Raw genomic sequence first — 24,794 nt, forward strand, 5'->3', positions numbered from 1 at the left:
AAATTCCTACTCAGATACCCTTGCCTTAAAGTAAAAAAATGCACACACCCGTACACTCAGTCTTTCACACTCACTTTCACACTTTCCCTCTCTGTGTGCCCCCTCCCACTCTCTAACCCCCTCTCTCACTTACTATTAAAACTTTGAATTGGTAAAACTGGCACTCGAGTTACAATTGATTGCATAAGAATGGTTACTTCGGTAAACGCATGAATTTTCCACATACAGAAATGTAAGTCCTTGCTTGTTACAGTCTTGTCCAGGAAACTAGTCGCTTGCTTTTCCTGACATTAAAAACATTATATGTCATGAAGGAACCGTTTTGAGAAGAAATGTCCATTCCATTTTTTTTAAATATTTATTTGTTTGTGATTTTTGTGCCGCCTTCCAGACTCATACGGTTAACAGACTGCTTTATAGGAGCAGTACCAAGAGAAACACAAGAGAAGTGTAATATAGAGAGTTACAGTGCGCAATGTGCAAAAGTCCGATATACAATCACAAAAACACCATTGTTACACCGTTCCGTGCTAGAAAAGGAAACATGGAACTGGTATTGAGGGACGCCTAAAGAAAAAAAGAAATGTATATAATGTCCATAAAAAGTGTCCAAGGAGGAGGTTATAAACATCAAGAAGAGAGGCAGCCATTCCGAATGAACATGTATGGTTATCGACAATTGTATGCTAGTGCGACAGAACTGATGTAAATTTCCATTGATCAAAGTAGATTGAATCCAGAGGAATGCTAGGATCCTAGCTTCAGTGAGCTACAGTTGTTTCAAAAGGATAGTTTGGTTAATGTTGTTCAAGGCTCCTGATAAGTCGATAAGAAACATTTGCCCGACACTGAGCTATACATTTCTGTTCTGAGATTTGCCCCATCAAATGGGTACTGTTCCAGCTGGGAACTCCTGGAGCTAATGTGTAACTGCCTGGTTTATCCATTTTCATGCATGTGTAAGTTTGCAGACCGTTCTATAATATATATATAAATCTTTGAATCTCTGTTGTGTCCCCTCACCTACATCTGGCTAGCCCAAGTTATTCTGCCAAGGATGGGGAATGACATGCGGACTCGGTTTGACTGGCTATAAATGCGCATGTGGATCCCAGAGCCGGAAAGACAGCCCTATTCTGCCTATATTCTGCCTATATTTAGCACGTGCTTTAGGGAGGTTTGCTGAGGGTTGTGGGCAGTCAGCAGAGGGTAAAGAGTGTGTAGGGTGGGCAGGAGCTACTCAGGGTGCAGGCAACCATGCCCCCGTGGGATATGGGTGGAGCTCAGATTTTGTCTGCAGCTCCTGCCTGGGCCTCATGCAATTTTTCAGTCTGGCCTTTCCACCCTATGAAACCAGAAAATCTGATACAGTAGGACCGGCCCTTGTGATCGGGTAAAGATTTGTAGAGTAGCAGTTGAGCTACAAGAGTCGTGAGGTTTGTCCTGTGTGATTTGGCTTTGTCCAAGGGTTCGGAACATCAACGGCACTGTGACAGACGCTACCCGGGTGCATTCAGGGGTTCATGGTGCATGTGATTGACAATGACATTGTAATAGGCAGAGAGCAGCAAAGATATTCAGCTTTTGATTTAACTGGATTCAAACGTAGTTTCTTCTTGGTAAAATGAGATGTGGTGTGATTGTGGGAATGGGAAATGTCTTATTTTACTTTGCCTACCTCATTTCTGAAAGGGTTGGAAATTGTCATGGCAAGCGAATGTTATTAAAGGTTCAACAGTGTATTAAGAAAGGCTATTCAAGAGAAAAGTGTTTAGTAATAGTGATTTATTTCCAAATATACGAGTGTCTGGTGATGCTATAACATATTCTGGCAATACCTTCAATTACCAGCTTTTTAGAGCCACCAATGCCTGTTACCAAGAGGAAGCTGGCCATTACTATTATTGGACATGCGAGAGCTGTTATTATAGGTCTCTGGGCCCGTGGACGCTTACAATGCGTGTTATCAGGCTTGTGAAACCTGTAATACTAGTCACTGGGAATTAGCAGCTCATTGTAGCTTATTAGACTTGTATAACTGGTAATTCTGGTATTGAGCATGTGGTAACTGGAAGTGTTACTGAGAAGAATAAGAATATAATTTCTTTTGATAAACACTTTAGAACTGGGAGTACATGGTGCCGGGCATGTCGAAACCTGGAGTACCTGCCACTATGTGAACGTTGGCTATCTTTTTGTAGGCCACTTGGGGACTGGCAACAGCAGTAGGTGGGCCTATAGATACTGGATAGATCTCTTTCTTGGGGCATGTAGGAACAGCAGTTCCTCTCACAGTGCATGCGGTGGCTGCAGTTATTGGAGGAGTGGCAACTTGTATTGCAAGTTTCTGCCATTTGCAGACTGTAAATATTTTACTGGCCATGGAAAAGTGGAAGTTTCTGACTTATGGCTTGTTAACACTGGTAGAGCATCTTACCTAGCATAAGGGAAAAAAATATTTACAAAGTCTGTTGCAAACAGTTTCTCATTAATTAATTCCCCCAGTAGTCGCATAATGCGTAGTTAATCTATTCACTGGAGTAAGTGTAAAACTCATGTTCTCTGCACACACTTCTCTTTTGTGCCTTACCACCCTGCTGCATTATGCCTATAGGAGCTGAAATGGTTCTGTGCATGTGCTATTTTATTTTGGGCGGCTTCTGCCAGGTAGGCGACAAGGAGTAGCCCAGGACTATTGGTGGTGGCTTCAAGGCAGGTAGAGTTCATGGAGCATGTGCATCTCGATGCTTTTGGTCGTTAGAAGAAACCAGGCGACTCATTACCCCTCAGATACTTATTAATCTACATGTTAACAACAAGGCCTCACTCCACATTTTTAGCGCGACTGTCCTACGCAGTGTATCAACAACATGTCTATGCCATGAGGTAGGCAAACTGAGCACGAATTTCGTGTTGTAAATCAGGATTATCGCTAATGCTGATTTCACTTGACTTTATTCTTGAAAGATGTTGTTTGTTTACTGAACATTGATAAAAATATTTATTCAGTTGAAAACTGCCAGTACCCATTATTGAGCACGTGAAAGCTGACATTAACTATAGGCATGTGAAACTGGCAGTGTCTTACTGGGCAGTTGTACCTGCTATTATCATGTAGAAACTTGCGAGATGTCTTTTTTGCATGCAGAATCTGTAATAGTGGGAGCTAGACATGTGGGATCAAGATTTTGTGTAGTGCCTGTGAAAACATAGTAATATTTGTAACTAGGTACTGAGATAATTGAAAATATCTGCACTAGTAGGGAGAAATGCCAATAGGCTGAAAAAAGCCCACTGGCCCTCATGTACAAAGATTCCATCTAAGGAATCATAAATTGCGACAAATAACGATGCGCAGTTTTGAGATTCCTTAAATGGGATTTACAAAAATGGATTTGTTAGAAGTGGTTGCATGTGTGCACTAACTTCTAAAGAATCTATTGGGGCGAGCTCACATGCCCTAAAAAACGTACACCTCTGTCGCCTATCGGAAACCAACGCAGCATCCACCTAAGACACTATACCGAGGAGAGACATGAGAAATAGGGACACTTATACTACTTATCTTGAACTGGTGCCCGGGTCCCGGTTGGGGTGGGTGGAGGGAGTTCAGGCGATATTATGTAATTGTAACACTGCTACCTGCACTTAAAGGTCATCAAGCTAACTTTGTATGTTATCAATAAAACTACAATAAAGAAACCAAAACCATGAAGAATCCATTGGTATTTTGAGAACCTACCTATGCATTGGTAGGTTGGTTCTCAAAATACCCATTCGTAGTGGTTCACAATCCACCAACCTCATTAATATGCATGAGGTAGGTCATCAACCGAGATCCACTAAGATTGACTGTAGTGGCAGGCATGGTGGCCTCCTAGGGTCCGCAGCCCCTATGTCTGTGAGTGCTTATAAATGAAGCAACTTCTTTTTTATTTTTTTTGTAAGTGCAGTCCGTTTTCCTTAAAGATAAAAAATGGCACAACCTTTCTTTATGAACTGTCAGTGGTCTCATGAACCACTGCCTGCTCATCCAAAAAACGTTTTTGTGAACACTCACAAAGGAGAAAGGGTCTCATGGGGACCGCTTCCCATTTGCGAAGGGCCTTCTGCACCCTTTGAGGAGGTGGTACCAGATTTTGGTCGCAAACATTATTACATAACTGAAAAATTCGGTATCTGGAAGGGCATCCATTAACACAACCCTTTGCAAATACCGCATTGGTATATATTCGCAAAACCAAAAAGCTATTTGCTACTGAACTGCAAATTGGGTTTGATGAGTTAGAAAATACCATTTTGCGATCAGAAAGGCTCTGATTTTAGGAAACCGAGCCTTACCGACCCTAAAATAGCTTCATACATGAGGGTCAGTATTTTTAAACTCCAGTTACTTGCACACTTTGCTTTAAAATGTGGCACTTCTCCCCGAGCACTAAGATGTAAAAATGTCTTTAAATCCTATCATTTGATGACAAATGTTAATGAGCCAACACTTGCATTAGTATGATTTGATGTTCATCGTTAACACTTTTAAGATAAAAGAAAAACAACTACCTGTTGGGGAACTCTGTGTTATTAAACTAATGCAGCACAACGTATTAGACGCAATAAACATGTCTGCTCCGCACTAAGGCCCACATGCATCAAGCATTTTTGGAGTCGCAAACGGTGCGATTCCTTAAAATCGGCCGTTTGCGATTCCAAAAGTGCTTTTTGGGATGCATCATGATATTTTAGAAATCGTAACTTTTTAGCTATTTCTAAAATTGCGTTTGCTTTTAAGAAGTCGCAAATATGCGATTTCTTAAAAGCAATGCATGATTACTTTTACAATTGCTAAATCGCTATTAGGGGGTCAAATTTACCGAGTGGTTGAACCACTCGGTAAATTTGCAAAAGTGTTTAAAACGCTGAAAATGCATTTTTTTCAACATTCATGTTACGGACACACATGTCCTTAGGACATGTGTGTGTGAAACATGATGCAAAAAATACATTTCAGGGGTGCATGGGGGGTCCTTTGGACCCCCCCCCTGCACCCATGAAATGCATTAACAAATTGCGATTTTCAAAGTGAAAATCGCAATTTGCTAATGCCTTCCCATTGCATCCTATGGGCCTTTTGGCCCATAGGAACCAATGGGAATAGCGAATTCGTAAATTGTATTTCGGTAATTTATGCGATTTGGTAAAAATTGCGATTTTTACCGAATTGCAAAAAAAACCGAAAATATTCATGCATAGGCTTTTGCGATTTCTAAATTGCGAATCGCTATTTTTCGCAATTTAGAAATCGCAAAAGCTGATATTGATGCATGTGGGCCCAAGTGTTTCTACGGAGCCCACATCTGTCTGATGGGTTTGTAACTTGTAATTGTTAAGGCTACTGCTTATTCATACTGTGGAAATATTGAATGTAATCATGAGCTTCCCCACAGAACGGCTTCTGAAATATGTTTCTAGACAACGAGCGTTGAACATTTCTTTCAAATAGACATTTTTTCCTTTTTTTTCCTTACCCAAAATAGATTGGGGTTGGTCATTCTGGTTTGTGTGGCACTATATGAGTTAGAGGTACATTTTTGCTAGACTTGGTTTCCCAGACAACTGTAAAAGGATTATTTTTAAATTATGAATTTGGACTTCTGCATAAGGAAAATCAGTGAAAAGGAGACTGTTTATAAAATCCCTAACCCTTATTACTGAAAAATACATTCAGGAAGGTGCATGCTATTTTTCTTTTTGCTGGTGAAACCTCTTGGGATACAAATTATTAATTTGACTATTGCTGCAAGTAATCATGATTAATGAGTAATGCCATTATTAGGAAAAGGACCAAGTAGAGTTTTCTCTCCCACCCTATATCAGTCTGGCACTGCTATTGAAGACTGAAAATACTCTCTCTTTTACGAATGTTATGCGGTTGGATTGAGGATTTCTGTTTCCCTCCTCACCGATTATCAGTGGATTCCATTCTGTCTCCCTCCCCTCCACCATGTTTATGGATCTCAGGGAATTGTGCCACTCACTGCCTTTTGCATACACTGGCCCCCCACAAGACCAATTAAAAGATCATTTTATGGGGACTGTGTGTCCTCGCAGTGGCAGCTCTGTAGTATTGATCTGTTATGCCCTTCAGGGGATGTGAAGTTGCGGGACCTGATTTGCTTGGGGGTATCCCCGGGCCAATTAGGTTCCACCTGTACACCGCTGATGGGGGAGGGGTGGGGGGGGGCGGAGGGCTTAAGCTGGCAATGAGCCCCCGCCTACTATAGCCCCCACTTTTTTCTGCATTTTGTCTGCAACTTGTTGGTAGGATCTATACAACAGGGCCGATTCACCAGCAAGGAGTAGTCAGCCATCATTTTTTCAATGCACAACGCTTAATGTTAACATCATTTTTGATCTTCTAGGAGGGGTTAACATCGTATACGTAATTCCATAAGTAAACCTCTACTTATAATAACACTGCAGCAGTTTTATACCTACACTTACGTGCGATATAACAGCAACGTAAGATAAAGGGTTAAAGCTCAGCAAAACTACTATACTGGGTGTAAATAAACACTGTCTAAGCTTCCTGACAACCATTAATCTGCAATGACTCAAGTCTGTACTAATTACACAGATGGCAGAGAATCACGTCTCTTCAGAGAGTAGCAGTAAAAAGCAACGCTAGAACAAAATGTAACCGCAAATCAGTAAAATATTAGCAAAATAACTAATTGTACCTTTAAAATGCAAATGGGTAAAAAATATAACAGTGTCACAGTGGCCAAGTACAAATCTAATTGCAACTCTGTGGCAGAATTTGAACTTTTGCCAGATAAAAAGTTAAACGATTACAATTATCTAAAACTTTGTTACTGTTGACATGAAACAAAATACAGCACGAGATGTGAAATCAGTTTTAAAGCAAGCACAAAACCGCCTTTAAATTATTCAAAGCAAACTCTGTTCACATTTATAAACTCAAAACACAAGTTAGACCAACGCGGGAGTAATCATGAATTAGATTTCATGTGTGAGAAGGATTAATAGGTCTTACTCTCCTCCGATTATAATTTTAGGTGCCTACCTTAGATCAGCTCTCCACTTGGTTAGTCAGAAGCAATCAGAAAGCTTCCCTCCACACCTGCACCTCTATACTGGGGTGTTCTAGGTCTGAGAAGTGGCAAAAGAAATCAATTAAGTGATTCTAAGGAAGAGGTTTAATGTGTCTTTCTTAATATAGCTAAGGTGTCTCAGCATTTGATTTTGCATTTCCCATTGTGCAACCCAGCTGCTGTATCAGGCACATTTACTGCATCAAAACTTTAACTGGACCATTGTTTGGCAAACACAAAAGAGAAATTGCCCCACAACACAGTGCCATACCCGATTAAAAATGTGTGCGTTAATTAAGCAAACATTGTAGGATTGGCTTTTATGCTCCAGCCATTTTAGATTTTACTCCATGTTTGATCCCTTCACATCCCTAAGCAGCAACTGTGCAACAAGAATTAAATGGAGATGGATGCACTAGTGATGCCCAGTGATGGGGCTCCAGTGATGCACGTATAGCAGGCACACACGTCAGCCCTATGTCCAGCAGGGTGCTCATAGTGAGGGCCAACGCTCAGCCGTCAAATGCCGAAAGAGAGGAATCCATTCTCGTATATATGGGTTCCACCAATGTTGCCGAGGACAGCTGCTTCAGGGGCAGCCACAAGCCCAACAGGGGAGCCTGGGAAGTGCATACATTGGAAGGAGCACCAACAGGTCCTATTAGGCATATCTGGGTATGATGGTACACCTACTGCCAGATGTATTAAAGCCACAAGTACAGCAGGTGCTCACCAAGCTTGCCAAAATCAGGAACACAACAAACAGCAGAAACAAACTGCTTGCAGAAAGAACACAAGGTGAAAAATGCCCAATCTGGGGCTAAAAAGATAATTAGGAAATCACATTCTGAGATATGACGCTCGGGGCAACTGTCGCGCATAGGAGAATGACTAAACAGGAGGCTTTTGCCCTTTATAGCACAGCTGGATGTTGAAGGGTTTAAACTTTTTACTTTTAGGCAAGCAGCGGTCTACCTATCCGTAGGGTCGGTCAATCAATTAATTAATTGGGTTGGTGAAGCGCGCTACTCACCCGTGAGGGTTTCAAGGCGCTGAGGGGAGGGTAGGGCAGCTCCAGGTCAGTCCAAGAGCCAGGTCTTGAGATCTCGTCTGAATGAGTGCAGGTTAGGAGAGGGTGGGCCCAAACCTCATGATATATAGGGAATGGGACAAGTAAGTGTTAGGGAATTAACATATATAGGTTTACAGTGGAAGATAAGTGGAAACGAATTAAAGAAATTCAGAGGACTGTAAACGCACGGCTACAGTGGATTAGAGAAAGGAACTACATGGCATTGACAGGAGATGTAGGATTCACCAGGACGTACGATTTCACTAACAAATGTGAGTGGAGAAGAACAGATGTAAGATTTCAAGAGTGAGAAGGAAGCCTCTAATCCTCCTAACTTCTCTTTTTGATTTTCGCAAGAAGCTGAAGATCTGTTTTTTCCACTAAACCCCTAGTCCTGGCTTCACACATCTGCTGCAGAACACAAGGATACCCTCACAGATGATTAGCTCGCTATCAAACCTCTGATAACATAACAGGAATTGGAGTCATTATGGAAATGTAATACAGCATCAGGAGAAAATGATTGTCGAGCACAAGGAGAGTGAGCATTTCTTTGAATAAAATATTTGACTATGTAAATATTGGTACACGGATGTGTGAAGACAGAATGAGTGAACCATTTAGGAGATTTTCATGAGGGGTTGCTGACCCAATCACAAAGGTAGCTGGCCTCATGCAGTGCATCATATATAAATACATATTTCAGTTGATCCACATGTGTCCGTGTGAGATGCTAGAGCGGGCATACTTACTTTGCAAGGCTGTAAAACGATTTTGTAAAAGACTCCACAATCTAGGCATAATTGAAATCCAGTTTCGTTACAAAGTTAAAAAACAATGGTGGTGTTGACAACGATGCTTTGCTTGTGCCAGTGCTTGACATTGGTCTGCACTGACACTAATTCTGAGGGACCAGAATTTATTTGTCATGCTCTGACTTTGAGCCAGAGCAACAGATTTAAAGACTGAAAAGGGAGAAAGATAGAAGAGAAATATAAGAAAACAGCGAGAGAGGAGAAAATCAGTGATAAAACAGAGCCTTCGAGTGAACTAAGGAGAGAGGAAGGTTGTAGGGCAGTGGAAGACAGAGGTGTGGCGAACAATCAATCCAAGCAGTTTTCGTATCCAGCAATCCAAATTTTTTGGCACCACCAGTGGGAGCCCCCGAGAAAATGTTTGCGGCGCGGCTCTTTTAATTTTCACACTGTCGTGGAATCCTTTGGGAAGAACCTGCCCATCAGACGAAGGGATTGAAGAGTATTTATTTAATATGTCCACTGACAAAAAGATGGAAATTACTTAATAAAAAAAAGATTGAGAAAAGATTGAGATCCTATTTGCTGTGAACTTCCCAGTTTAAAGAGAACAATTAAGCTTTCTGTTTCTATTTTGACTTCTGCTGAAACCTTACAACACGTTCTCCAGTGTTATAAATATATTTTCTTTCAATTTCCTTTTTATAGTCATTAAAAAAAGGGAAGTGTATGGAATACATCAACCGAAATGTTGCTAGGTAGGCATGAACGCCGTTAACAATATATTTTGAAACAGCAAATTGTACTAGCAAGGACCCCAACATAACTTCTCTTTTTGGCTGAAATGTAAAACTAAGACTATTCAGAATGGCCATATATGTATTGACAGCTTTCTGAAGCTCTGGAAAGCTTTCAGGGAGAACTGTTGGTGCAACACTTTTAAAGCAGAGGGAAACAGCTCTTGGGGCCATATGTATGAACACATTTTCCCATAGACACAGAATGGTTAAAACCCTTTGATACATCTGGCCCTTAGTGCACTAATTTGAGGCAGGATAGGCAGTTCTCGAACTAATCAAGTATGACCCCAGGGGCCTTACTATACTGATAAAGTGAGTATCCCGCAGGGCTGACCAGATACAGTTGAGATGCCTATCAATTTTGGTAAGAGAATATGCTTTAGTCTTTTTGCCAAGTTCCTAAGGATTGTAAACCTTCCAGATGATCCATCATTCAAGTAAAGAAACAAAGATGTTGGCCACCCATCACTAAACATGAGTATCATGAGTAACAGTACTCTTTCATTGGGGGAATAGTGAGGTGGGCAGAGGTCATAGAACGTTCAGTCCTCTTTGGCATTCTGTGCGTGATCCCATTGAGGCCATTAAAAAAGGCCCAAACATGCTGGTTACCTGCTAGACCATCGTATCAAACGCTTCTGTGTTTCTCGAACTACTAGGAAATGTATGCTCGCTAACTCTCTGCCGTAAGTCATCCTACATGGTGACTAGGGCCATCGCTGTTGTGGAATTGGGTGTGAATTGTGATTCTAGAGGAGTCAAAAGGTAACAGATGTGCCTGGAGCTGTCTGGCCACTACTGTCGCTCCCCTTGTTGCATCATATGTTGTGTATGTGTCTGTGGTTAACATTAGATGATCCGTCTCGCTACTCTGGCATGGAACGGTGTAATGTGAATAGCATCAAGCAGCTTCGTAATCCTATGTCTGGAAGCAAGGAGAAAGGCTGGGCCGGGAGGCCATCTATATCTCAGTGGGGTCTGTACATACAATCCATGAGTCACTGGAATCTAAATATTTTTTCATGAGCTCTGTTGTCATCAGTAAAAAGGCATGTGCAGGAGACATTTCAACGATTTCTTTAGTTGGTTTATCTATTAACTTGTTTATTGTATTTAAAATAAAATACCTTACATAATTGCAAATAGACCAGCAAACTATGAAGGGGATATATATATATATATATATATATATATATATATATATATATATATATATATATATATATATATATATATATATATATATATATATAGTTAGGATTTTTTCTCTATGGGATTTTTGAAAATTCTATGTCTAATAACTTTGGCGTTTGTGGACGGAATTGGCTGAAATTTGGGGGGGGTTCGTCAAGGGGGGGCCGAGAAAAAAGGGGGGTCCCAAAACGTGTTTTTAACATTGAGTTTTCCATAGGGCGGTTGGCCTCACTTTTAGCCCGAACGGCTGAATGGATTTGCACGAAACTTGGCAAAATTGTAGGGACTGGTAGCCCGATGTGCCTTTGCTAGGTCTCAATATATGTGCTTCAGTGGATTTTGAGAAATTAACGTTCAAAAAAAGATATATATCTGTAACAGCGGACCGGGCAGCGCTCCGGTTCGCGGACTTTACGCGTTACGGAGCTTTGTGAAGCGAAGCTGATTGGTTCTCCGGCGTCTGTGAACATTCCAAACAGTCCGTAGCGGCCGCCATCTTGTCTCTCGGTAGGATCGAGAGACAAGCGGAGGCCAAAGCGAGGGGGCAAATGACCATAAGGGGGCATAGTAGATCCTCCCTGACCCTCTAGGTTTGATGTGGAGGTTTTAAAAGGGCCCCGCGGGGCAAAAAAAAAAAATAATAATAATAATCGAACGGCTGAATGGATTTGCGCGAAACTTGGTAAAATATTAGGGACTGGTAGCCCGATGTGCCTTTGCTAGGTCTCAATATATGTGCTCCAGTGGATTTTGAGAAATTAACATTCAAAAAAAGATATATATCTGTAACAGCGCTCCGCTTCGCGTAACGGAGGTTTGCGAAGCTGATTGGTTCTCCGGCGTCTGTAAACATTGCAAACAGTCCGTAGCGGCCGCCATCTTGTCTCTCGGTAGGATCGAGAGACAAGAGGAGGCCAAAGCGAAGGGGCAAATGACCATAAGGGGGCATAGTAGATCCTCCTTGACCTCTTAGGTTTGATGTGGAGGTTTTAAAAGGGCCCCGCGGGGCAAAAAAAATAATAATAATAATAATCGAACGGCTGAATGGATTTGCACGAAACTTGGCAAAATTGTAGGGACTGGTAGCTCGATGTGCCTTTGCTAGGTCTCAATATATGTGCTTCAGTGGATTTTGAGAAATTAACGTTCAAAAACAAGATATATATCTGTAACAGCGCTCCGCTTCGCGGAGATAAAATTATCTCTGTATCACCTAGCTGTTGCTAACACCAGTTAGCGACGGCTAGTAGGAGATAGCGACCATCTTGGGCCCCACTTTGCATGTGAGTGATATTTATCACTAATGACATGCAAAGTGGGCATGCCAAGATGTTAGCGACTGGAAACAGTCGCTAACATCGCTATCTCCTATTACCAACTTTTGGAAATATTCGCGATAAGCGCGAATATCTCCAAAAGCTACCACCTGCCCTGAGCAGTTCTTAGCCATGTTATCCAATGGGAGGTGGATAACATGGCTAAGAGCATTAGCTCGGTAATGCATGAATATCGCTGAGTTTTCAGCGATATTAATGCATTGCGGTCGTTTTTTATCGTATTTGCGATAAACCTTGATAATAGCAAGGTTTATCTGCGATAATTTCTGAAGATGCTTAGCGGTAAAAAATTCGTTGCTAAGCATCGTTAGGGATAAATATCGCTTAACTTTGGTAATATGCCCCAACGTCTGTTAACGTTCGATTCGATGGAAATCAGGAAGTGTTGAAAAACATTGTCTGCGCCATCTTGCCTTTTTTCAAATGCCACACTTTTGTCGTGCACGGCAGTCATTTTAGATGCCTTGACCAGACGCACTCTCTGCACGCTGTCGATCCTTAGCATGGCTCCCCACCCTCGCAAGCATCTCCCCCAGGCAGTGGTCACCCCCGCTCTCTGTCTTATGCATGGGTAATAAACCACCCCCCATCTGCGCTGCTCTTCCCTGAGAATCACACCCTGTGCCCGCCCGACACCTCCCTTTCGCCCTATTCACTACCGCACCCTCTGACACTCCTTTTCCTCTGTGTCCGATTGTCCAGGCCGGTCCTAGGCTATCAGCTAGCCCTGCAGATGTAGTTTATGGCCCCAGCTGTAAAGAATCACCCCTCTTCAAAGGAGTTATAGTAGATCAAGGCCCACACTCGATGATATCCGTCACAGCAGACGCGTTCCTATTATCTGAAAACCATCCTGTATTGTGATTGGGGAGGGGACCGAGCCTGAAGCGGAAGATTCCAGGGATGACTCTTTGTACATCAAAGTTTTTACAATTATGTGTCACATTAAAAATATATAGCACTCCAACAAAGTAGTAAGATTATAAAACTTTAATAACTTATAAATATATACAAGAAAACAAAAACAGTAATAACATATAAACATTTTTAGGGAAAATCAACGAAGTAGCGGTCGGCTGTGCGAATAGTCCCAACGCAGCACAACGTCCAGATTTCACTGATTTCGGAATCCGGCGTGGGGCGTCGCGGGGGGTGGGTCATCAGTAGCAAACTGTTGTGCGAATAGTTCCAAGGCAGCAGAACGATGGCACCAAGGTGATGTCCAGTAAGTTGCCGCACTGGTTTTGGTATCCTACAATGCTGCTCCGAATAACGGCGTGGGGCGCCCCGGGGGAGGCGGCGTGAACGGGCCTCTCCAGGTGGAATCTCGTCTGTTGTAGTGGGGCGCCCCTTTACCGTTTCAGTTGCCATTCCGTCCGCTTTTGGTCCACTGTGTCAAAAGCCGCAATTCAGCTGAGTTGCGCCCACTCTTGCGGTGCAGCGATAGGCGGCTGTCACAGGACTCTCAAAATGGCGGCAGGCTGTTTCCTTTTTGGGCCTGGTCCACTGAAATGGCCCTGGGACACCTTGGAAATTGGACGCTTGTCTGCTAGGTCTTGGACCCCATTTTCGAAAGCGTCCCCTCCGCCTTGAGGATTCATCAAAAGTTTTGGGGGCCCCCGACTCCTGCAGGCTTCTGGTGGGGAGCGGCTGCCATGATTGCTCGCGGAATGACTACGACGAAGCCACGAGATGGTGGTGCTTTCATGGTGACGCCAGCTTCAGTCTGAAACATCCAGAAACAAGGTGGGGCTTTCATCGTTTGGGGAAAAAAAAAAGTTTTCATCCAATGAAAAGTGTTGTTTTTAGGTCATATGATCAAGCCTTCCATCATTAGGAAACCAAAAGTAAAATGAACCAATGAAAAGTTTTATAAACAAGTCACATGACCTGTTATGCGGCATAGGGTATAAAATGCGGAGAAAATACGTTGGCACGTGAGGCGGCGTCAGTAGCGGACCGATGTGCGAATAGGCCGAAGGCAACACAACGCGCCAAGATCCGGATGGCACCGAGGTGGTGTCCAGCAAGTTGCAGCACTGGTGTGGCCATCCTACAATGCTGAAAGTCGGCGTGGGGTGCCCTGTTGGCCTGTGAGTTCGCGTCAGTAGCGGACCGATATGCGAATAGGCCGAAGGCAGCACAACGCGCCAAGATCCGGATGGCACCGAGGTGGTGTCCGGCAAGTTGCAGCACTGGTGTGGCCATCCTACAATGCTGAAAGTCGGCGTGGGGTGCCCTGTTGGCCTGTGAGATGGCGTCAGTAGCGGACCGATGTGCGAATGGGGCCAAAGGCAGCGCAACAATGTTTTCTGAATAGAAGACACCACAAGGCGCTGAGATGCCAAGATCCGGATGGCACCGAGGTGGTGTCTAGCAAGTTGTGGCACTGGTGTGGCCATCCTACAATGGTAAAAGTCTGCGTGGGGCGCCCTGTTGGCCTGTGAGATGGCGTCAGTAGCGGACCGATGTGCGAATGGGGCCAAAAGCAGCGCAACAATATTTTCTGTATGGAAGATACCACTAGGCGTTGAGATGCCAAGATCCGGATGGCACCGAGGTGATGTCTAGCAAGTTGTCGCACTGGTGTGGCCATCCTACAATGCTGAAAGTCGGCGTGGGGCGCCCCATTGGCCTGTGAGATGGCGTCAGTAGCGGACCGATGTGTGAATAGGCCGGAACCAGCACAAGGCGCCAAGATCCGGATGGCACCGTGGTGGTTTCATAGTTGAGAGGCACTTCATCTGCAGTGGGGCGCCGAGATCCGGATGGCACCGAGGTGATGTCTAGCAAGTTGCTGTACTGGTGTGGTCATCCTACAATGCTGAAACTCGGCGTGGGGCGCCCCATTAGCCTGTGAGATGGCGTCAGTAGCGGACCGATGTGCGAATGGGGCAAAGGTAGCGCAAGAATATTTTCTGAAGAGAAGACACCAGAAGGCGCTGAGATTCGGTTACCACCGAGGTGATGTCTAGCAAGTTGCCGCACTGGTGTGGCCATCCTACAATACTGCTCCGAATAACGGCGTGGGGTGCCCGAAGGGGGGGGGGGGCGGCGTGAACGGGCCTTCCTAGGTGGAGGCTCGTCTGCTGTAGTGGGGCGCCCCTTTACCGTTTCAGTTGCCATTCAGCTGAGTTTCGGCCGCTCTTGATGCTACAGCGACAGGCGGCTGCAACAGGACTCTCAAAATGGCGGCCTGTTCTTTGGATTTGGGCCTGGTCTACTAAAATGGCCCTGGGACACTTTAGAACTCGGACGCTCGATTTTTTTTTTTCCTTTCCTGTACATGCAAAAAAAGGTAAATTCCCGGTACGTTACACGCTTCATCTGCCACGATGTACTCTCCAGAGGAACCGAAAAAATATATAGTTATGGTAACTATACCATGCATCGTCATATGGAGAGGTGGCACCAATTAATTATAGTGCTGCATAAAAGAGAGATTTGGAGGAGAACCCCCGACCTGCCAGTACATTCATCAAAGAAGTGGCACTGACAACATCAGAGGCAAGGGAAATGGTCCCAAATATTTAGAACTTTGGAAAGATTAAAATGACATGTTTAGATTGTGGCAAATTAATTTCATGTGGACAGATGAGTGTTACTCTAATAAATACAGCATATGAACATCATCATAGTCGATGGTTGGTAGAGACATTTTGACTATATCCTGGACCTGCCCGTCCTCGCCCAAAATGGCGCCGGAATAAATGGGACTCGTAACTCCTTGTTGTGTACTGGTTGCAGAACCTTGAAATCACGAGATACGTATGCAGTTTTGAAGCATATGGCGGGCGGGGACGAGAATTGATTGAATATTTCGACATCCCTATTGATATTAAGTTCTGATGTGTTATTGATTACTGTACTATTGAAAGTTCGAATTAACGTCACCCATGGTACTTGCCCGCAAATGTATATCTAGATAATTTTATTGTAACTGGCCCTGTCGTATTTTAATTATAAAATGTACGTCCACCGATTCCGCAACTGTTAGACACCTTAGTTCTTGCAACCTAATGGCCCGCCCGTTACGTTCCTCTACAGTGTAAATGTCTACTCATCATATACGATTACAGTTTGCTCCGTGGCCGGCCCACGTGGTTATAGGCTCGTATTTGTATAATGAAATTTTCACAATAAAGGTTTTTAAAAGAAAACATGGTAGTAGTATATACATTGGTAAAGTTTTTAATAATAGTCACTGTTTTAGAATCATTAAAAGGCAAGTGAAATAAAGCAGACCAATTACATGAAGGGTAAAAGGTATAATACGCAGGAACGCAGTAAAGATAAATGGTCAAGGGCTGTTGTGTTTTCTACTCCTGCAACATAAAGTGATCGATAAGAATCTCATATTCAGGCGTATCGGCGACTAAGACAGCAGGTCGACCCTCTTTTGCTCAACGGCTCCGTCATGGGACGAAGAAACGCTCTTTTTCTCGAAAAAAGAATATATTTTACTTGCAGGACAGTTGTAAATTTTCCGGGAAAGTACATTAGCCTGGAACATTATAACATATATTTAAGAAAAAATAATGTTCGGAAGTAATAAAAAGCGTAATTTAGGTCATATGACCAAGCCTTTCATCATTAGAATAAGAAAAGTAAAATGAACCAATGAAAAGTTTTATTAACAAGTCACATGACTTGTTATGCTTACGTTACGCGCTGCGCGTCGCGCCCCGGATGACTTCCGGATGCGCTAACGCGGCGCGTCATATGACGCATTACGCGACAACGCAGGTCCAGAATATAGTCAAAATATCTCCACCAACCAGCGGTCGGAACACAACCCCTTTTAGCAGGCTAAATAGTTCTGTTAAATGACAACAGAAGGGACAGGCAACAAGAACCATCAGTCAAAGAGGGGAGGGCTAGTTCTTCTCTACCGGGTTACATTGGGGCGCTACCGGAACTGATCGAATTGGTAGTCTACAGTGTTTCTGGATGTTTCAGACTGAAGCTGGGGTTAGCATGAGAGCACCACCATTTCGTAGCTCCGTCGTGGCCATTCCGCAACCAATCATGGCAGCCGCTCTTTATCGTTATTTTGGGCGGGGTGGGTGGCGGAGCCGAGCTGTTTTGCAGCCATCATTGTGTGGAGTTCAGTTCATCTCACTAGTTTTGTATTTGTCATGAGGGGTTGTTCCTAATGTTTCTATTTTAGCGAGGTCAAAAAGAGATCCCATTAGTGGCCTACTGATTTTGCTTGATTCCTTTTCTTTTTTTTTACACGATTTTTCGTTATCTGCAAAGACTAAACAGAGTATTGCGACTCTGTGTTTGTTTGTAAATAGAGAATGAACCAAAGAGAACCAATTCTAAAACAGTAAATGCTTGGATAACAATCAATCAAATGGAGAGAGAAGCAGGCACGACGTATTACAACGGGGGCAAAGGCCTGCGTTAACTACCTTTCACTATCTGCAAAGAGAGAGTACTCCTAATAGAAATGAGGGAGGGGGCACCATTCAAAGCAGATCAGTGTGCATAAACACGAAAATGTTTTCACTTACCACGTACTTGACATTCGACAGCTTATGATATTTGCTATTAAAAAACCATTGAAATTCACTGAAAAAACCATAGGTTATAGACCATATATAGTTAGGAATTAGCATTTACAAAACCTTGAAAATTCACTGAAAAAACCATAGGTTATAGACCATATATAGTTAGGAATTAGCATTTAAAAAACCTTATTTTACTCACACAAAACCATTGAAATTCCATATATAGTTAGTTGCACTAACTATATATCGCGCACCCGCAATCCACTGCTGATGATGTCACATATTACATCATTCATGACATGGTCAGTGACATCACTGATGACATCTCAAATGACATCACTGATGACATCACTGATGACATCTCATTTGACATCACTGATGACATCTCATTTGACATTACTGATCACATCACTGATGACATCATTCATGTGATGATACGATGAACCTCTTCAGACTCTAATATAACCTTAGATACACTCAGTGTAAACAGACACTCACAGACTGTCACTCATCCATGGAGTTACTCACACACCTAGTCAGTCTTGCAAAGAATCAATCACACCTCCATTTCCTCAACTATATAGTTATACCCACCTTACTTATTGAAACATATACTAACACATATTTACTCTCTTATACAATCCCTGATACAAGTTCACAATGATCCATACAGCCACTCACACATTCACTGGCTCTTATGCACAGTTATTTATATATGTCAACTCTCACATGTACTGTGTTTTACATATGTACTTACTTTGACATGTAGCACTGAGATATCCATTCACTCACCAATACACTCATGCACACAGTCAACCGCCCATACAGCTGTTTCCACGTGCACTTTTGAACCCATACATCTAGTGAATCAACTGCTCACACATCTATGCACAGAGTCATACACCTCCCAGCCACCCACACACACACTCAGTCTCCCATACAAATACTTGGGCAACCAATCAATAACCCATATAGTTAGTCATATAGCTAATGATCAACACATGCAGCAGATTACAGAACAACAGACACAATGATGCACAAATTAAAACAGTTTAGTCACTAACCCATGCACTCAGTGAGACACATTTAATCACTCACTCATACAGTCAGTCATGCACCTACTAAATCCTTCATCCAGACACTTATACATCCACTCATTCTTCAATATGTAAGACATATTTTAACTTTACAGAAACATAGTCACTGGATGTTGTCATCAGTGATGTCATCAGTGATGTCATCAGTGATGTCATTTGAGATGTCATCAGTGATGTCATCAGTGATGTCACTGACCATGTCATGAATGATGTAATATGTGACATCATCAGCAGTGGATTGCGGGTGCGCGATATATAGTTAGTGCAACTAACTATATATGGAATTTCAATGGTTTTGTGTGAGTAAAATAAGGTTTTTTAAATGCTAATTCCTAACTATATATGGTCTATAACCTATGGTTTTTTCAGTGAAAATATATATATAACATCAAAAATAAAAGAAGAAATGTCTATATATTTATTATAAAATAAGTTCTTCTTTTTTTCAAACTGCAGTTTCTCACAACAAAGATGTTGTCCTGTAGCAACATATGTGGTGCCTTTACAACAATTTACTAATCATGCTTACAATAACATGTAGTTAACTGGGAAAACTCTGGGAGAAGCTGCAATCTCTGCCTGGTTCTGAATGCAACGGTATAATTTCCGTCTATCACATGGGGGTGGTTGAAAAATAACTCCCACGATCGCTGGGTTAAAGCATCATTATTAAAGAGCTTTACAAACTACTCACATAATGAGTTGTCCTTTTATCCAAAGTATTAAGGCCTTGTAGAAGTCCAGCTTTAAAACCACAAAACATAAATCACTAATCTCCGATACCATTTTTGATAATAGTATATATATATTTCATAATAGGCTGCAGGGGCGCTAGCTGCTGAGTTTAATTTTGAAATTGAAGGTTTAAAAATAAAGAGGTAGCGTAAGTATATGCGCCTTCAAATAGATTGAAGACAAAATATTTTAAGGGACAGGGATTAGAAGTTTACAAAATTGGCACTCCGACATTGCCCTGTAAAGCTTTATGAACTTGATAATCATTCAATTATACTTGTGATTTATGGCTCAGCCGCTCATTTATTAGCCCTTTTTTTGTGCAAATGTTGGGGGCTGAGAAAAGCCCCAAGGCCCCAGCGTCCCCTTCTGGGAGCCAGAATGTCATTTTTTTACAGTGTGCGCCCACCCGGGCCAGCCAAATTAAGCCGGGTGTGGCGGGAGCCGACTCCAGTGCTTTACTCCCGCCTGGGTGGAAGCAGCTTATATCTGTGGTCCTGCTCAGACGTAAGCAAAGTAGAGTGCATACAAATAATAAAGTTTAGACCCTTTCCACACTCTTCACGGCAGGGAACACCGGCGTCCCAGGGAATGAAGTCCTTAGGGCATTGTATCACTTATTGACCCCAGGGGGATAGTGTCCCTCTGACCTATGGGGCTCAGGGACAGGAGGCACGTACCCCCGTCCCGGGGACCTCTGGGACAGGAGGCATGTACCCCCCCACCATCCCTGGGACATCTGGGGCTTAGGGACAGGAGGCACATACCCCCTCCTTATTTAAAGGAAAGCGGCCACGCAAGAATGGATTCCCATTGCCAAAAAAGCTACCACAAGAACATGAAAAGGCGTAGAAAGCCCACATTATCTTAAGTCTAAATCAGGCTGTTCACTCTACCAAGGAACTGTATACATTTCTCAACTCTTTTACCAGTCCCATTGCCGGTCCCGAGCAGACTCCCCCCCCCCCCCCTCCCCCTCAGGTGCTTTGTGATAATATAGCCAATTTTGTCAAAGAAAAAATCAATTCAATTTATGATCAATTTCCTAATGATCCTAATCCCCTGGATACCCCTGACCTACCACTATCATCCCTGAGAATGAAGGACACCTGCCTTGAGCATTTTCCTGCTCTGCAGATACCTCAAGTTGAAGCAATGCTGAGAACAGCTATATCTGGTTCACCTCTAGATATTATGCCAGCCTATCTGTTTGCCTCACTCGCTTCCCTACTGGCTCCCCATTTGCAACATCTTAAACACCTCTATGAGTTAAGGGGCACTCCCACTTGAATGGAAGGCGACACAAGTGCTACAGATCCGGAAAAAAGCAAAGGTACCCGCTGAAATGTTGGCTAATTACCTCCCTATCTCGCTCCTCCCACTCATGAGTAAACTGGCGGAAGGGTACATCAACACTAAGCTTATGGGATATCTTGAATCTCAAGGCATCCTTGATCCTTCCCAGTCTGGTTTCAGACCCAAACATTCTACTGGAACTACCCTTATAGGTGTCACAGACCACATCAAACTGGCCTGGATAACAACAAGGCAGTGCTGCTTGTTTTGCTGGATTTGACAGCTGCCTTTAATACGGTTTCTCACCAGAAGCTAATTCACTGACTGAGAGAGACTGGTATACAGGGAGAGGCTCTAAAGTGGCTTGCTAGCTTTCTGGACCAGTGTACTCAAACGATTGTTGGACCTGGCCCTTTTTGGCTAAAGCTCCCTAAACTTTTTGCCTTCCCCCTAGACCATTTTTTTTTACCTGGTGTTGCCAACTTAGATGCTTTGGGCACTTTGTCACTTCTGATCAGTGTCAAAGTGCAAGTGCTCCCTGTGTAAAGTGTAATGGTAATTGGTTGTCCATGATTGGTATGTATGTTGGCCTTACTAGTAAAGTCCCTAGTAAAGTGCACCTTGTGTGCCAGGGCTGGCAATGTAAATGCTACTAGTGGGCCTGCAGCACGAATTGTGCCACCCACACAAGTAGCCCTAAAGAGAGAACTCAGGCCTGCCACTGCAGTGCCTGCATGCAGTTTGTTAACCTGCCATGTTGTCCTGACAAGTGCACTTACCCATCCCTTTTTATGCACATCAGACACCCCTATTGTAGGCCCAAGGTACCCCCTGGGCAGGGTGCAGTGTTTGTGAAAGGTAGGACATGTACCATGTCAATCAATCATATCATTTGTAAAGGGCACTACTCACCCGTGAGGGTCTCAAGGCGCTGGGTGTGGGGAATGCTGCTACTGCTCGAAAAGCCAGATCTTGAGGAGTTTTCTGAAGGTCAGCAGGTCTTGGGTCTGCTGTAGCTGGATGGGGAGGGTGTTCCAAGTCTTGGCGGCGAGGCGGGAGAACGATCTGCCGCCGAAGGTCGCTCTTCGGAAGCGGGGGACTGTGGCGAGAGCGAGGTCGGCAGAGCGGAGCTGGCAGGTGGGGGTGCTGAAGCTGAGTCGTCTATTGAGGTACGTTGGTCCGGTGTTGTGGAGGGCCTTGTGGGTTAGGAGCTTGAAGGTTATCCTCTTGTTGACCGGGAGCCAGTGCAGGCCTCTCAGGTGCGGGAGCCAGTGCAGGCCTCTCAGGTGGTGTGTGATGTGGCTGCAGCGAGGGATGTCGAGGATCAGGGGTGCAGAGGCGTTCTGGATGCGTTGGAGCCATCTCAGGAGTTTGGCCAAGGCTCCTGCATAGAGGGCGTTTCCGTAGTCCAACCTGCTGCTGATGAGGGCCTGGGTGACTGTTCTTCTCGTTTCAGTGGGGATCCACTTGTGGATCCTACGGAGCATGCGGAGGGTGTTGAAGCAGGAGGAGGAGCCGGCGTTGACCTGTTTAGTCATGGAGAGGGTGGAGTCGAGGATGACCCATAGGTTGCGTACGTGGTCGGTGGGTGTTGGGGTGGTTCCCAGTGCGGTCAGCCACGCCACCAGGAGTCATCCCAGGCCGAAGGGGTGGATCCGAGGATGAGTCATCCCAGGCCGAAGGGGTGGATCCGGGGATGAGGACCTCCGTATTGTCCGAGTTCAGCTTCAGTCGGCTGTTCGTCATCCATTCAGCGACAGCCTTCATTCCTTCGTGAAGGTTGGTTTTGGCGGTGCGGGGGTTCTTGGTGAGAGAGAGGATCAGTTGGGTGTCATTGGCGTAGGAGATGATGTTGAGGTCTGTTAGAACCGGGAGTCTCTGGTTGGCAAAGGTAAGTACCTTGGCCCAAGTAGGGACCCCTAGTTCCGGTCAGGGCGACGGAATAACCCTCTGAGATAACCCCTGCTCACCCTCTAGGTAGCATGGCGCAAGCAGTCTAGGCTAAACTCGGAGGCAATGTGGATAACATTTGCACTTAACACAACAATAATTCCCAATCCACCACAAACTGAGACCACACAGGTAAGTATATATAAAATATAACTTTATCTAATTTCAGCCTGTAAATGAAGCAGTTGCATGATAATCACTTCTTTAAAACACATAGCATTCTTAGCTTAAAGGTTGCACGTTAAACACTTCATTTAGAACAAGGTTGCACTTAATTCTTAGTAGGTCTTGTAAATAGGCAGTTCTCAGCATAAAAATAAAAATAGTCTCTAGTCTCTTAAATCAGGCCTCAAAAATATGCCCCTGATTTCTATGCACTTCGCTCTCAAAACGAACAGTCAACACCAGGCCCACGTGTACTGATATTTATGGGCTTCAGGCGCTGTCAGACACTCCCTCGCGAGGCCCAGGGACTCTTTCTCGTCCCCGGGGCAGCCTCGCGTCTTCCTTGATCACAGGCGCACCACTGCGCACCAGCCGTGCAGACTGCACGCGTCCCCGCCCCGGCCGGTCCCCTTTCCTCTCCCGCCCGCTCTCGACAATCCAACGAGCGGCGGGGGAGGCGGTGAAGCTCACCTGATGGAGGGACGGCGGGCCAGGGGTGCGGGACGCTTCCAGGTCCCTCGGCGGGATCGGACCTCTTCCCCGGTCCCGGCGGTGATTTTGGGGAATCCTGAGGCACCTCCTGCAGCTTCAGCGGAGGCAGCCAATCCGGTCGCGGCCCTCAGTCGAGCCCCTCTGAGCGCGAGGCCGCCAACGAATGGCAGCGCGGCCTCGCCGATGACGCTCCGCGGGCTCAGCCAATCACGGCACACCACACCTGATGACGCTGCGCCGCGCGGGCCAATCCCGTCGCGGCGTTAGTGAGGGGGCTCGGCTCCCTCAGCCAATGGGGTCGCGTCGGCTTCGTTCTTCGCCGCGGCCGCTCCTGGTCACGAACAGCAACTTCCAGGGGTGATCCTGGCCCCGGGCTGCGACGGTGATTTGGCGGCAAAGGGTTTTAAAGGGTGCTGGTCGGAACTAGACCCCCCTCTCGACCTTGCCACCACCTGGGAGCAGATTTCACGAGGGGAGGCTCCACAAGCCTCCAACCCTCACGATTAATGTGCCGATGAGCACACCGATCTCCTCCTCACGCTCCGCAGTCCAGCACCACGCGTCCCGGGTCCCAACAGCACGATTTTGCAGCTGTTTCCTGGGGTAGCTTTAGGAACCTTTAGCCCTGGGTTCCAAGCAGGAGGCCAGCTCTTCTCAGGCCCTTGGAGATTCAGTTGTAGACACAGCACACAGCAGAGTCTTGGCAGTTTCAAGTAGGCAGGGTCACAGCACACAGCAAAGTCCCTTTCTTCTCCTTAGCTTCCAGGTGGACAGCAGAACAAGTCAGCCCTTAGAGCACACAGCAAGGCAGTCTTCCTTCAGTTCTCTAGCTGTCCTCCTTCCAGCGAGTGTTCCTTCTTGCTTGCAGAATTTCAGAATCTAACTCTCTGCAGACAGGGGTCCTTTCCTTATACCCCCCAATGTCTTTGAAGTTCTTTGTGCATGGAGGCCCTGGGTCCAGTCTAAACCAGTTCTGGGGGTTGCGGAGCACTGAGGTGTCTCTGGCTTTCTTCTTCCTGTCAGCTTCAGGGCCAGTGGGGTCAGTTGACCACCAGGAGAGAGCTAATGTGGGGGAGGTAGGCAGGCACAGCCCAGCACTTATCTGGCATTCCTTCCTCCCTCCTCCCAAGCAGGCAGATGTGCCCTTTCATCCCCGGGATGGCTCCGACCCTCTCCTCTGGGGCTCTGCAGCCCCTTCCTGTCACATCCAGACCAGGCAGACATTCCACAAACCCAGGCACACAGAAAGGTTTAGACAAGAGAATAGCCACTTTCT

At 44.8% G+C, this 24,794-nt stretch overlaps 1 protein-coding gene across 6 annotated transcripts in view; it reads left to right on the forward strand.

The window, feature by feature from the left end:
* Positions 1-24,794, forward strand: part of HYCC1 (hyccin PI4KA lipid kinase complex subunit 1) — a 431,878-nt gene that overhangs the window by 203,587 nt on the left and 203,497 nt on the right. The window lies entirely within an intron of this gene.

The sequence above is a fragment of the Lissotriton helveticus genome, chromosome 10, assembly GCF_964261635.1.
Source record: "Lissotriton helveticus chromosome 10, aLisHel1.1, whole genome shotgun sequence".
Taxonomy (NCBI): Eukaryota; Metazoa; Chordata; class Amphibia; order Caudata; family Salamandridae; genus Lissotriton; species Lissotriton helveticus.